Source organism: Anomaloglossus baeobatrachus, chromosome 10 (genome assembly GCF_048569485.1).
Source record: "Anomaloglossus baeobatrachus isolate aAnoBae1 chromosome 10, aAnoBae1.hap1, whole genome shotgun sequence".
In the NCBI taxonomy this organism is placed as follows: Eukaryota; Metazoa; Chordata; class Amphibia; order Anura; family Aromobatidae; genus Anomaloglossus; species Anomaloglossus baeobatrachus.
The window spans coordinates 122,843,359-122,856,562 of record NC_134362.1 but is presented as its reverse complement, the minus strand read 5'-3'; the positions used below and the strand labels follow the sequence as shown (position 1 = coordinate 122,856,562).

General features: G+C 44.1%; 1 pseudogene; it reads left to right on the top strand.

Moving 5' to 3' along the window:
* The first annotated feature begins 284 nt into the window (after positions 1-284).
* Positions 285-490, top strand: LOC142255483 (U2 spliceosomal RNA; annotated as a pseudogene).
* The last annotated feature ends 12,714 nt before the right edge of the window (positions 491-13,204 follow it).

Here is a 13,204-nt window from a genome sequence, read left to right as displayed (position 1 = left end):
AGGGTTGGCTTGGGTGACAAAATGTCTTCTGTAGGCGTGGGTTTGTCTCCCTCTCCCTAAGATGTGTCCGGTATAGGCCAGGGTGCCACTCAAGGCCGTAACCAATTCGGGTTATAGCTTCTCGGCCTTTTGGCTAAGATCAAGTGTAGTTTCGGAGGACGCTACCTTGGTCGGTACTGGAAGGTGCCTGGGATTGCACGTCTGCCGGCCTTGAGGAAGTGTGTGCGCCTTCTGGTGACACATAGCCCTCTTGTGCCTGGACGGTTCCCAGGCAACGGGAGGCGATCACCTTTGTTATTTTGAAGTCCTACTGATAAACAGAAAAAAAAAAAATTAAATCTGTTCTTATCAGTTTAATATCTGATACGTCCCCTCTCTGGGGACCATATATTAAATGGATTTTTAGAACAAGGAGATGGAAAAAATCTTGCTCTGTCCACTCCACGCATTGACCTGGTATTGCAGTACCTCCAGGACTGGTGCACCCCTTCTTAACCCAGTTTCCAAAAGCAGAACTCAATTCACCTGATTCAAATGAGCCCCATTAGTGAATTGAAAGAAAGCAAAAACTTTATATGCACCTCAATTTGGCCAATTCACTTTTCACACTTTCACCCTTTTTTTATCTTTCACACCTTTTACTTGCTTTATTGATGCAAAAAGCTGTGCCAAATAGCAAACTCATCTCCACTCAACTTGACCAACTCTGCTATGTCCCGTGCAGTATCTTATTCTCAGTCTTATCTAGATCATTTGCAATTGAATAGAATAGATCCCTTTTGGCTGCTTATGACTGTGTAAAATATGTAGTTTTACTGGGCTGGGATGAGAGAATCCATTGAAGCATGGTGTAGGGATTGTGGTTCCTGTGTGCTAAGAAGAGAGGCTGGCACCAGCCAGAAAGCCCCATTGCAGCCAATAATCACTTAATAACTTTTTCAACTTGTCATCATATGGGAGGCCTTCCATTCCTTGTAGTAGTCTAGTTGCCCACCTTTGAACTGACTCTAACTTCTGAATGTCCTTTTTAAAATGTGGAGCCCAAAACTGGTTCCCATATTCCAGATGTAGCCTTACAAGTGATTTATAGAGGTGTAACAATACGTTGGGATCACGGGATCTAATCTCCCTTTTTATACACCCTAAAATCTTGTCCCAAGCAGCATTCCATCAGCCTCTGGAAGGTTCCTGGCGCATTGCACAGCTCGAAGGGCATGCTTTTGAACTCGCAGAGACCCATAGGGGTGGCGAAGGCGGTCTTCTCCCGGTCTGCCTCAGCAACGGACACTTGCCAATAGTGACTAGTGAGATCAAGGGTAGAAAAATAATTTGCAGTTCTCAATGCAGCTAGCGATTCCTCAATACGGGGAGTGGTGCCGTCCTTCTTTTTTAACAGGATCAACAGAGCTGCCCAAAGGCTACAACTGTCACGGATAACCCCAGCCGCCTTCATGTTGCTCAACATGTCCTTGGTACACTGGCAATGTGAAGGTGGTATTGGCTTATAGCTCTCTTTGATGGGTGGGTGTGCACCTGTGGGGATGTGGTGTTGGACCCCTTTTATTCCCCCAAAATCTAGCGGGCTCCCCACCGGTAACCCGCTCCCCAGCTTGGATGGATGCTGAGGGAGCCCCTTTTGCCCGCAGGCTCTGGCCCTGGGAACTGTAGCCTTGGCGGTGACTGTGCTTCCCTCTACGGTGTGAGCTGTTGCCTTCAATCGGGTCTTGACTGCTGGGAAACCCTGGAGGTTCCTGTCGCTAACGGATTTGACCGGTTTTACGGCGACTCCTAGCCTGGTCGGGGTCCGTAGGCCCTGCCGGATGGTGCTGGCTTCTCTTCACTCCCCGATCTGGTACCGGCGGGCCACCGCCCATCCCCGGTCCGTACGGTTCACTCCAATCAGCCTCTCCTGCAGAAGGTCACCACCGTCTGCCAACCTTGCTGAGTGCCCGGGCCACACACCCGGACACGGTCAGTCTCCTCTCCTCTTCACTTCTCTAACTCCAAAACTGATCTCTAATCTGACTCCTTTTCCCGCCTCCAGGACTGTGAACTCCTCGGTGGGTGGGATCAACCGCCTGGCCCACCCCCTGGTGTGGACATCAGCCCCTGGAGGAAGGCAACTAGGATTTGTGTTTAGCTTCGGTGTGCCTAGCCGGAGTGTAGAGTGTGTTGGTGTAGTACCTGTGACGACCTGGCTTGTCCAGGGTGCCACATTCCCCTATAGTAAAATGCAGACCGTCCGCGGGCTGCCCGTCCATCACCGGTTTTATTTTCACAACTGAAAAAGAATAAAACGGTAAAACATGTAAAAGCATCATAAACATTTTACAACGGTACAGCTTCCGCTCTTCTCCCACCCAAACAACCTGGCCCTGATGCTGCCCCTAAGAAGCGGGCAGCACCCCTTGACCCCAGTCCAGCACCAAGTTGCCCGAGCGGGTTCTGTCTCTTTCAGGGGTCCCACGTCCAAGGGGACCCCTGAACCCCCGGAGGATCGCCACCGGTTACGATAGTGGCGGGCCTAGGCCATCCCTTTCCTCCAGGCCCATCCTCCCAAATCAGCCTCTCCGGAGGCGGTAACGGTGTCAAGCCAACAAACATTTTTATTTACATTGCACTAAGTTTGTGGTTGCCCTGCAAGTTCTCGGGCTTGTCCGTAAGCAGTTCCTTACGCAATGGTTGCACAGTCCCTACGGGGACAACAGTTGCCGGCAACGGCCGGTTTAATCACGGTTCAATCAGGTAAACTTCTTTGGTTGATCATCTTTACTTATCATTTAAAACTTTCAAACTGGTACACTCAACACATAAAGCCCCCCCCTTTTAAAGAGTAGTTTCCCTGTACCTAAGTGGGGGTCTACCTAGGTTGGGGCGAGTGGACCTTCGGGGTCCGGTGTCAGTGGTGACAGGCAGTGGGGCAGAGGGAACAGTCAGTTCCTCCTCCCTGCTATCATGTGGGGCAGGCGGAGGCGTAGGGGAGCTGGGTACAGGTACATCCCTGGGCACTGGCTCGCGGTTAACCGTTTCCATCATTTCTTCATCCACGGGTTGTGGGAACAGTATCACTGGAAGGATCACCGCACCGTTCTGTGTAGGCCAGTCTGCTGGAAAATCACCCATCATGGTGTGGATTACCTCTTTTTCCTTCTCCACTGGACTGGGAACTGGAGCCTCATCCGCTACTCTCAATGCTGGTGGGCACTTCTTCAGGTGGTCTCGGGAAACCGTGGCCAAAGTCCCCCCCTGGTCACGGCTGATCTGGTAGGCCTTCCCATTCTCCCATCCTGTGGGCTGGACTACATACGGGGTTTTTTCCCATTGATCATCCAGCTTGTGGGCCCTTCTTTTCCGCTTCAGCACTACATCCCCAGGTTGGAAGGAACCGGCAGGCGCCTTCTTGTTGAAGCACTGCTCCTGTTGTCCCCGACTCCGGCACAGGTTCTTTTCAACATACTCCTGGACCTGTCGGTACTGTGTCCTCCGCCGAGTGTCCCATTCAGCTGTCGACAGGAGTGCTTCTGAAGCTTCCAAGCCCATTTCCAGATCCACTGGTAGCCGGCCGGGACGAGCTCTCATCAGGTATGCTGGAGTGCATTTCGTAGAGCTGGAAGGGATGTTGTTGTACATATCGACCAGGTCAGGTAGCTTCTCCAGCCACAGGTTCCGCTCTTCCAGTGGTAACGTCTTGAGGAGGCCCAGGACCAAGTGGTTCATCTTTTCACAAATGCCATTGGTTTGGGCGTGGTAAGGCGTGGTCCGGATTTTCTTGCAGCCGTACAACTGGCAGAATTCCTGGAATACCTCTGCTTCAAAGGCCGGACCCTGGTCGGTAAGCACCCTCTCCGGGTACCAATGCGGTCAACAGAAATAAGCCTGGAAAGCCTTAGCAGCGGTGCGGCCGGTTAAGTCCTTAACTGGGACAACCACCAGGAACCTCGAGTAGGGGTCTACGATGGTCAGAGCGTAGGTGTACCCACTTCGGCTGGGGGTGAGCTTTACATGGTCAAGGGCAACCAGCTCCAGCGGTTGGTGTGTAATGATCGGGTGTAGGGGTGCCTTCTGGCTGGCCTCGTCCTTCCTTCTCAATGCGCAAGGGCCACATTCTCGGCACCAGTCCTCCACAGATTCCCGCATTCCACTCCAATAGAACCGCTCTCTTAACAACATCTCTAGCTTCTTCCACCCGAAGTGCACTGCACCATCATGGTATGCTTGCAGGACGGTGGGCACGTTAGCCTGGGGAATCACCAGCTGGCGGATCTTCTCGTGAGTCTTTGGATTAATCAGCTCGCGATACAACTTCCCCTGGTGTAGGTATAGCCGGGTCCGTTCTTGCCACAGACGTTGGGCTTCGGCAGGGGCAGCAGGGTCTATCCCAGCAGAACCCTGTTCCACTAGAGTCTTGACCAGGCGGACAGCAGGTGCCTGGTCCTGAGCTTCCTGCCAGTCCTGTCGGGGCAGCGGATCCAGGTTCACCCGTTGTTGGTAGACGTGCACCTTCTCAGTGAATGGCCGGTGAAATGCAGGCAACTCGATCTCTTCGAGGTCATCATCCTCTGGCCCCTCTTCCGACAGGTGGGGCATCCGGGAGAGTGCATTGGCATTGATGTTGGTACGGCCGGCCCGGTACTTGATGGTGAAATCGTAGTTGGCTAACCTGGTCACCCACCGCTGCTCCAACGCGCCCAGCTTGGCCGTATCTAGATGGGTCAGCAGGTTATTGTCTGTGTACGCGGTGAACTTGGCTGCTGCCAGGTAATGGCGGAACCGCTCGGTGATAGCCCACACCAGTGCCAAGAGCTCAAGCTTGAAGGAGATGTAGTTCTCAGGGTTCCTCTCAGTCGGTCGGAGTTTTCGGCTAGCATAAGCTATTACCTTTTCCCTTCTGTCTTGGACCTGGGATAGAACAGCCCCCAAGCCCACATTGCTGGCGTCGGTGTAGAGGATGAATGGGCGGCTGTAGTCAGGGTACGCTAGGATTTCCTCTCCGGTCAGGGCTGTTCTCAGCTGGCGGAAGGATTCCTCATGCTTTTCTTCCCACACCAATGGGGCTACTAGGGATCTACCACCCTTGGTCTGTACTACGAGGAGGTCTTGCATGGGGGCAGCCATCTTTGTGTACCCCTTAATGAAGCGACGGTAATATCCCACCAGGCCCAGAAACTGCCTCACTTCCCTCACTGTGGTCGGTCTCGGCCAGTCTTGGATGGCGGTGATCTTCTCGGGGTTGGGGGCGACACCTTCCGCACCAACCACATGTCCTAGGTACTGCACTCTGGGTTTCAGCAGATGACACTTTGAGGGCTTCAACTTCATCCCATACTTGGCAAGGGACGCGAACACCTCGGCTAGGTGCTCCAGGTGGGCTTCATACGTCTGTGAGTACACAATCACATCATCCAAGTACAGCAAAACGGTCCCATAGGCAGTCTTCTCTCGGTCTTCCGGTGCCACGGCCACCTGCCAGTACCCGCTGGTGAGGTCAAGGGTGGAGAAGTAGTTAGCGGTTCTCAGCGAGGCCAGGGACTCTTTGATGCGGGGCAGAGGGTAAGCATCCTTATGCGTTATCTGGTTAATCTTCCGGTAATCCACACACATCCGCATGGTGCCATCCTTCTTCTTAACCAGCACCAACGGAGCGGCCCAGGGACTACAGCTGTCCCTAATAACCCCTGCCTCCTTCATGCTCCTCAACATGTCTTTGGCGCATTGGTAGTGCGCAGGGGGAATAGGCCTGTATCTCTCTTTAATAGGGGAGTGTGTACCGGTAGGGATGTGGTGTTGAACCCCTTTAATCTGCCCAAAATCTAGAGGGTGCTTGCTAAAAACCCGCTCATACTCCTGTACCACCCGGTATACCCCTTCCTTGTGGTTTTACTGGATTTCCACTTACTTTATCAAATCTCATCTCCACCACACAGGACAAGTTTGCATCTGTTATAGTTTTGGAGAAAATTGTGGTCATTTCATTTTTGCGCGAATGTGTTCAGATTCCTTTTTTATTGCATTTGGCACATGGTGACGATTATCTCGAGAGTGCAAAGTAGCCAAATGAAACTTTTACTGGATTTCCACTTACTTTATCAAATCTCATCTCCACCACACAGGACAAGTTTGCATCTGTTATAGTTTTGGAGAAAATTGTGGTCATTTCATTTTTGCGCGAATGTGTTCAGATTCCTTTTTTATTGCATTTGGCACATGGTGACGATTATCTCGAGAGTGCAAAGTAGCCAAATGAAACTTTTACTGGATTTCCACTTACTTTATCAAATCTCATCTCCACCACACAGGACAAGTTTGCATCTGTTATAGTTTTGGAGAAAATTGTGGTCATTTCATTTTTGCGCGAATGTGTTCAGATTCCTTTTTTATTGCATTTGGCACATGGTGACGATTATCTCGAGAGTGCAAAGTAGCCAAATGAAACTTTTACTGGATTTCCACTTACTTTATCAAATCTCATCTCCACCACACAGGACAAGTTTGCATCTGTTATAGTTTTGGAGAAAATTGTGGTCATTTCATTTTTGCGCGAATGTGTTCAGATTACTGTTTTAATATTGCATTTGGCACATGGTGACGATTATCTCGAGAGTGCAAAGTAGCCAAATGAAACTTTAACTGGATTTCCACTTACTTTATCAAATCTCATCTCCACCACACAGGACAAGTTTGCATCTGTTATAGTTTTGGAGAAAATTGTGGTCATTTCATTTTTGCGCGAATGTGTTCAGATTCCTTTTTTATTGCATTTGGCACATGGTGACGATTATCTCGAGAGTGCAAAGTAGCCAAATGAAACTTTTACTGGATTTCCACTTACTTTATCAAATCTCATCTCCACCACACAGGACAAGTTTGCATCTGTTATAGTTTTGGAGAAAATTGTGGTCATTTCATTTTTGCGCGAATGTGTTCAGATTCCTGTTTTAATATTGCATTTGGCACATGGTGACGATTATCTCGAGAGTGCAAAGTAGCCAAATGAAACTTTTACTGGATTTCCACTTACTTTATCAAATCTCATCTCCACCACACAGGACAAGTTTGCATCTGTTATAGTTTTGGAGAAAATTGTGGTCATTTCATTTTTGCGCGAATGTGTTCAGATTCCTGTTTTAATATTGCATTTGGCACATGGTGACGATTATCTCGAGAGTGCAAAGTAGCCAAATGAAACTTTTACTGGATTTCCACTTACTTTATCAAATCTCATCTCCACCACACAGGACAAGTTTGCATCTGTTATAGTTTTGGAGAAAATTGTGGTCATTTCATTTTTGCGCGAATGTGTTCAGATTCCTTTTTTATTGCATTTGGCACATGGTGACGATTATCTCGAGAGTGCAAAGTAGCCAAATGAAACTTTTACTGGATTTCCACTTACTTTATCAAATCTCATCTCCACCACACAGGACAAGTTTGCATCTGTTATAGTTTTGGAGAAAATTGTGGTCATTTCATTTTTGCGCGAATGTGTTCAGATTCCTTTTTTATTGCATTTGGCACATGGTGACGATTATCTCGAGAGTGCAAAGTAGCCAAATGAAACTTTTACTGGATTTCCACTTACTTTATCAAATCTCATCTCCACCACACAGGACAAGTTTGCATCTGTTATAGTTTTGGAGAAAATTGTGGTCATTTCATTTTTGCGCGAATGTGTTCAGATTACTGTTTTATTGCATTTGGCACATGGTGACGATTATCTCGAGAGTGCAAAGTAGCCAAATGAAACTTTTACTGGATTTCCACTTACTTTATCAAATCTCATCTCCACCACACAGGACAAGTTTGCATCTGTTATAGTTTTGGAGAAAATTGTGGTCATTTCATTTTTGCGCGAATGTGTTCAGATTCCTTTTTTATTGCATTTGGCACATGGTGACGATTATCTCGAGAGTGCAAAGTAGCCAAATGAAACTTTTACTGGATTTCCACTTACTTTATCAAATCTCATCTCCACCACACAGGACAAGTTTGCATCTGTTATAGTTTTGGAGAAAATTGTGGTCATTTCATTTTTGCGCGAATGTGTTCAGATTACTGTTTTAATATTGCATTTGGCACATGGTGACGATTATCTCGAGAGTGCAAAGTAGCCAAATGAAACTTTTACTGGATTTCCACTTACTTTATCAAATCTCATCTCCACCACACAGGACAAGTTTGCATCTGTTATAGTTTTGGAGAAAATTGTGGTCATTTCATTTTTGCGCGAATGTGTTCAGATTCCTTTTTTATTGCATTTGGCACATGGTGACGATTATCTCGAGAGTGCAAAGTAGCCAAATGAAACTTTTACTGGATTTCCACTTACTTTATCAAATCTCATCTCCACCACACAGGACAAGTTTGCATCTGTTATAGTTTTGGAGAAAATTGTGGTCATTTCATTTTTGCGCGAATGTGTTCAGATTCCTTTTTTATTGCATTTGGCACATGGTGACGATTATCTCGAGAGTGCAAAGTAGCCAAATGAAACTTTTACTGGATTTCCACTTACTTTATCAAATCTCATCTCCACCACACAGGACAAGTTTGCATCTGTTATAGTTTTGGAGAAAATTGTGGTCATTTCATTTTTGCGCGAATGTGTTCAGATTCCTTTTTTATTGCATTTGGCACATGGTGACGATTATCTCGAGAGTGCAAAGTAGCCAAATTAAACTTTTACTGGATTTCCACTTACTTTATCAAATCTCATCTCCACCACACAGGACAAGTTTGCATCTGTTATAGTTTTGGAGAAAATTGTGGTCATTTCATTTTTGCGCGAATGTGTTCAGATTCCTTTTTTATTGCATTTGGCACATGGTGACGATTATCTCGAGAGTGCAAAGTAGCCAAATGAAACTTTTACTGGATTTCCACTTACTTTATCAAATCTCATCTCCACCACACAGGACAAGTTTGCATCTGTTATAGTTTTGGAGAAAATTGTGGTCATTTCATTTTTGCGCGAATGTGTTCAGATTCCTTTTTTATTGCATTTGGCACATGGTGACGATTATCTCGAGAGTGCAAAGTAGCCAAATTAAACTTTTACTGGATTTCCACTTACTTTATCAAATCTCATCTCCACCACACAGGACAAGTTTGCATCTGTTATAGTTTTGGAGAAAATTGTGGTCATTTCATTTTTGCGCGAATGTGTTCAGATTCCTGTTTTAATATTGCATTTGGCACATGGTGACGATTATCTCGAGAGTGCAAAGTAGCCAAATGAAACTTTTACTGGATTTCCACTTACTTTATCAAATCTCATCTCCACCACACAGGACAAGTTTGCATCTGTTATAGTTTTGGAGAAAATTGTGGTCATTTAATTTTTGCGCGAATGTGTTCAGATTCCTTTTTTATTGCATTTGGCACATGGTGACGATTATCTCGAGAGTGCAAAGTAGCCAAATGAAACTTTTACTGGATTTCCACTTACTTTATCAAATCTCATCTCCACCACACAGGACAAGTTTGCATCTGTTATAGTTTTGGAGAAAATTGTGGTCATTTCATTTTTGCGCGAATGTGTTCAGATTCCTTTTTTATTGCATTTGGCACATGGTGACGATTATCTCGAGAGTGCAAAGTAGCCAAATGAAACTTTTACTGGATTTCCACTTACTTTATCAAATCTCATCTCCACCACACAGGACAAGTTTGCATCTGTTATAGTTTTGGAGAAAATTGTGGTCATTTCATTTTTGCGCGAATGTGTTCAGATTCCTGTTTTAATATTGCATTTGGCACATGGTGACGATTATCTCGAGAGTGCAAAGTAGCCAAATGAAACTTTTACTGGATTTCCACTTACTTTATCAAATCTCATCTCCACCACACAGAACAAGTTTGCATCTGTTATAGTTTTGGAGAAAATTGTGGTCATTTCATTTTTGAGCGAATGTGTTCAGATTCCTGTTTTAATATTGCATTTGGCACATGGTGACGATTATCTCGAGAATGCAAAGTAGCCAAATGAAACTTTTACTGGATTTCCACTTACTTTATCAAATCTCATCTCCACCACACAGGACAAGTTTGCATCTGTTATAGTTTTGGAGAAAATTGTGGTCATTTCATTTTTGCGCGAATGTGTTCAGATTCCTGTTTTAATATTGCATTTGGCACATGGTGACAATTATCTCGAGAGTGCAAAGTAGCCAACTGAAACTTTTACTGGATTTCCACTTACTTTATCAAATCTCATCTCCACCACACAGGACAAGTTTGCATCTGTTATAGTTTTGGAGAAAATTGTGGTCATTTCATTTTTGCGCGAATGTGTTCAGATTCCTTTTTTATTGCATTTGGCACATGGTGACGGTTATCTCGAGAGTGCAAAGTAGCCAAATGAAACTTTTACTGGATTTCCACTTACTTTATCAAATCTCATCTCCACCACACAGGACAAGTTTGCATCTGTTATAGTTTTGGAGAAAATTGTGGTCATTTCATTTTTGCGCGAATGTGTTCAGATTCCTTTTTTATTGCATTTGGCACATGGTGACGATTATCTCGAGAGTGCAAAGTAGCCAAATGAAACTTTTACTGGATTTCCACTTACTTTATCAAATCTCATCTCCACCACACAGGACAAGTTTGCATCTGTTATAGTTTTGGAGAAAATTGTGGTAATTTCATTTTTGCGCGAATGTGTTCAGATTACTGTTTTATTGCATTTGGCACATGGTGACGATTATCTCGAGAGTGCAAAGTAGCCAAATGAAACTTTTACTGGATTTCCACTTACTTTATCAAATCTCATCTCCACCACACAGGACAAGTTTGCATCTTGGAGAAAATTGTGGTCATTTCATTTTTGCGCGAATGTGTTCAGATTACTGTTTTGTTGCATTTGGCACATGGTGACGATTATCTCGAGAGTGCAAAGTAGCCAAATGAAACTTTTACTGGATTTCCACTTACTTTATCAAATCTCATCTCCACCACACAGGACAAGTTTGCATCTGTTATAGTTTTGGAGAAAATTGTGGTCATTTCATTTTTGCGCGAATGTGTTCAGATTCCTGTTTTAATATTGCATTTGGCACATGGTGACGATTATCTCGAGAGTGCAAAGTAGCCAAATGAAACTTTTACTGGATTTCCACTTACTTTATCAAATCTCATCTCCACCACACAGGACAAGTTTGCATCTGTTATAGTTTTGGAGAAAATTGTGGTCATTTCATTTTTGCGCGAATGTGTTCAGATTCCTTTTTTATTGCATTTGGCACATGGTGACGATTATCTCGAGAGTGCAAAGTAGCCAAATGAAACTTTTACTGGATTTCCACTTACTTTATCAAATCTCATCTCCACCACACAGGACAAGTTTGCATCTGTTATAGTTTTGGAGAAAATTGTGGTCATTTCATTTTTGCGCGAATGTGTTCAGATTCCTGTTTTAATATTGCATTTGGCACATGGTGACGATTATCTCGAGAGTGCAAAGTAGCCAAATGAAACTTTTACTGGATTTCCACTTACTTTATCAAATCTCATCTCCACCACACAGGACAAGTTTGCATCTGTTATAGTTTTGGAGAAAATTGTGGTCATTTCATTTTTGCGCGAATGTGTTCAGATTCCTTTTTTATTGCATTTGGCACATGGTGACGATTATCTCGAGAGTGCAAAGTAGCCAAATGAAACTTTTACTGGATTTCCACTTACTTTATCAAATCTCATCTCCACCACACAGGAAAAGTTTTCATCTGTTATAGTTTTGGAGAAAATTGTGGTCATTTCATTTTTGCGCGAATGTGTTCAGATTCCTTTTTTATTGCATTTGGCACATGGTGACGATTATCTCGAGAGTGCAAAGTAGCCAAATGAAACTTTTACTGGATTTCCACTTACTTTATCAAATCTCATCTCCACCACACAGGACAAGTTTGCATCTGTTATAGTTTTGGAGAAAATTGTGGTCATTTCATTTTTGCGCGAATGTGTTCAGATTACTGTTTTAATATTGCATTTGGCACATGGTGACGATTATCTCGAGAGTGCAAAGTAGCCAAATGAAACTTTTACTGGATTTCCACTTACTTTATCAAATCTCATCTCCACCACACAGGACAAGTTTGCATCTGTTATAGTTTTGGAGAAAATTGTGGTCATTTCATTTTTGCGCAAATGTGTTCAGATTCCTTTTTTATTGCATTTGGCACATGGTGACGATTATCTCGAGAGTGCAAAGTAGCCAAATGAAACTTTTACTGGATTTCCACTTACTTTATCAAATCTCATCTCCACCACACAGGACAAGTTTGCATCTGTTATAGTTTTGGAGAAAATTGTGGTCATTTCATTTTTGCGCGAATGTGTTCAGATTCCTGTTTTAATATTGCATTTGGCACATGGTGACGATTATCTCGAGAGTGCAAAGTAGCCAAATGAAACTTTTACTGGATTTCCACTTACTTTATCAAATCTCATCTCCACCACACAGGACAAGTTTGCATCTGTTATAGTTTTGGAGAAAATTGTGGTCATTTCATTTTTGCGCGAATGTGTTCAGATTCCTTTTTTATTGCATTTGGCACATGGTGACGATTATCTCGAGAGTGCAAAGTAGCCAAATGAAACTTTTACTGGATTTCCACTTACTTTATCAAATCTCATCTCCACCACACAGGACAAGTTTGCATCTGTTATAGTTTTGGAGAAAATTGTGGTCATTTCATTTTTGCGCGAATGTGTTCAGATTCCTGTTTTAATATTGCATTTGGCACATGGTGACGATTATCTCGAGAGTGCAAAGTAGCCAAATGAAACTTTTACTGGATTTCCACTTACTTTATCAAATCTCATCTCCACCACACAGGACAAGTTTGCATCTGTTATAGTTTTGGAGAAAATTGTGGTCATTTCATTTTTGCGCGAATGTGTTCAGATTCCTTTTTTATTGCATTTGGCACATGGTGACGATTATCTCGAGAGTGCAAAGTAGCCAAATGAAACTTTTACTGGATTTCCACTTACTTTATCAAATCTCATCTCCACCACACAGGAAAAGTTTTCATCTGTTATAGTTTTGGAGAAAATTGTGGTCATTTCATTTTTGCGCGAATGTGTTCAGATTCCTTTTTTATTGCATTTGGCACATGGTGACGATTATCTCGAGAGTGCAAAGTAGCCAAATGAAACTTTTACTGGATTTCCACTTACTTTATCAAATCTCATCTCCACCACA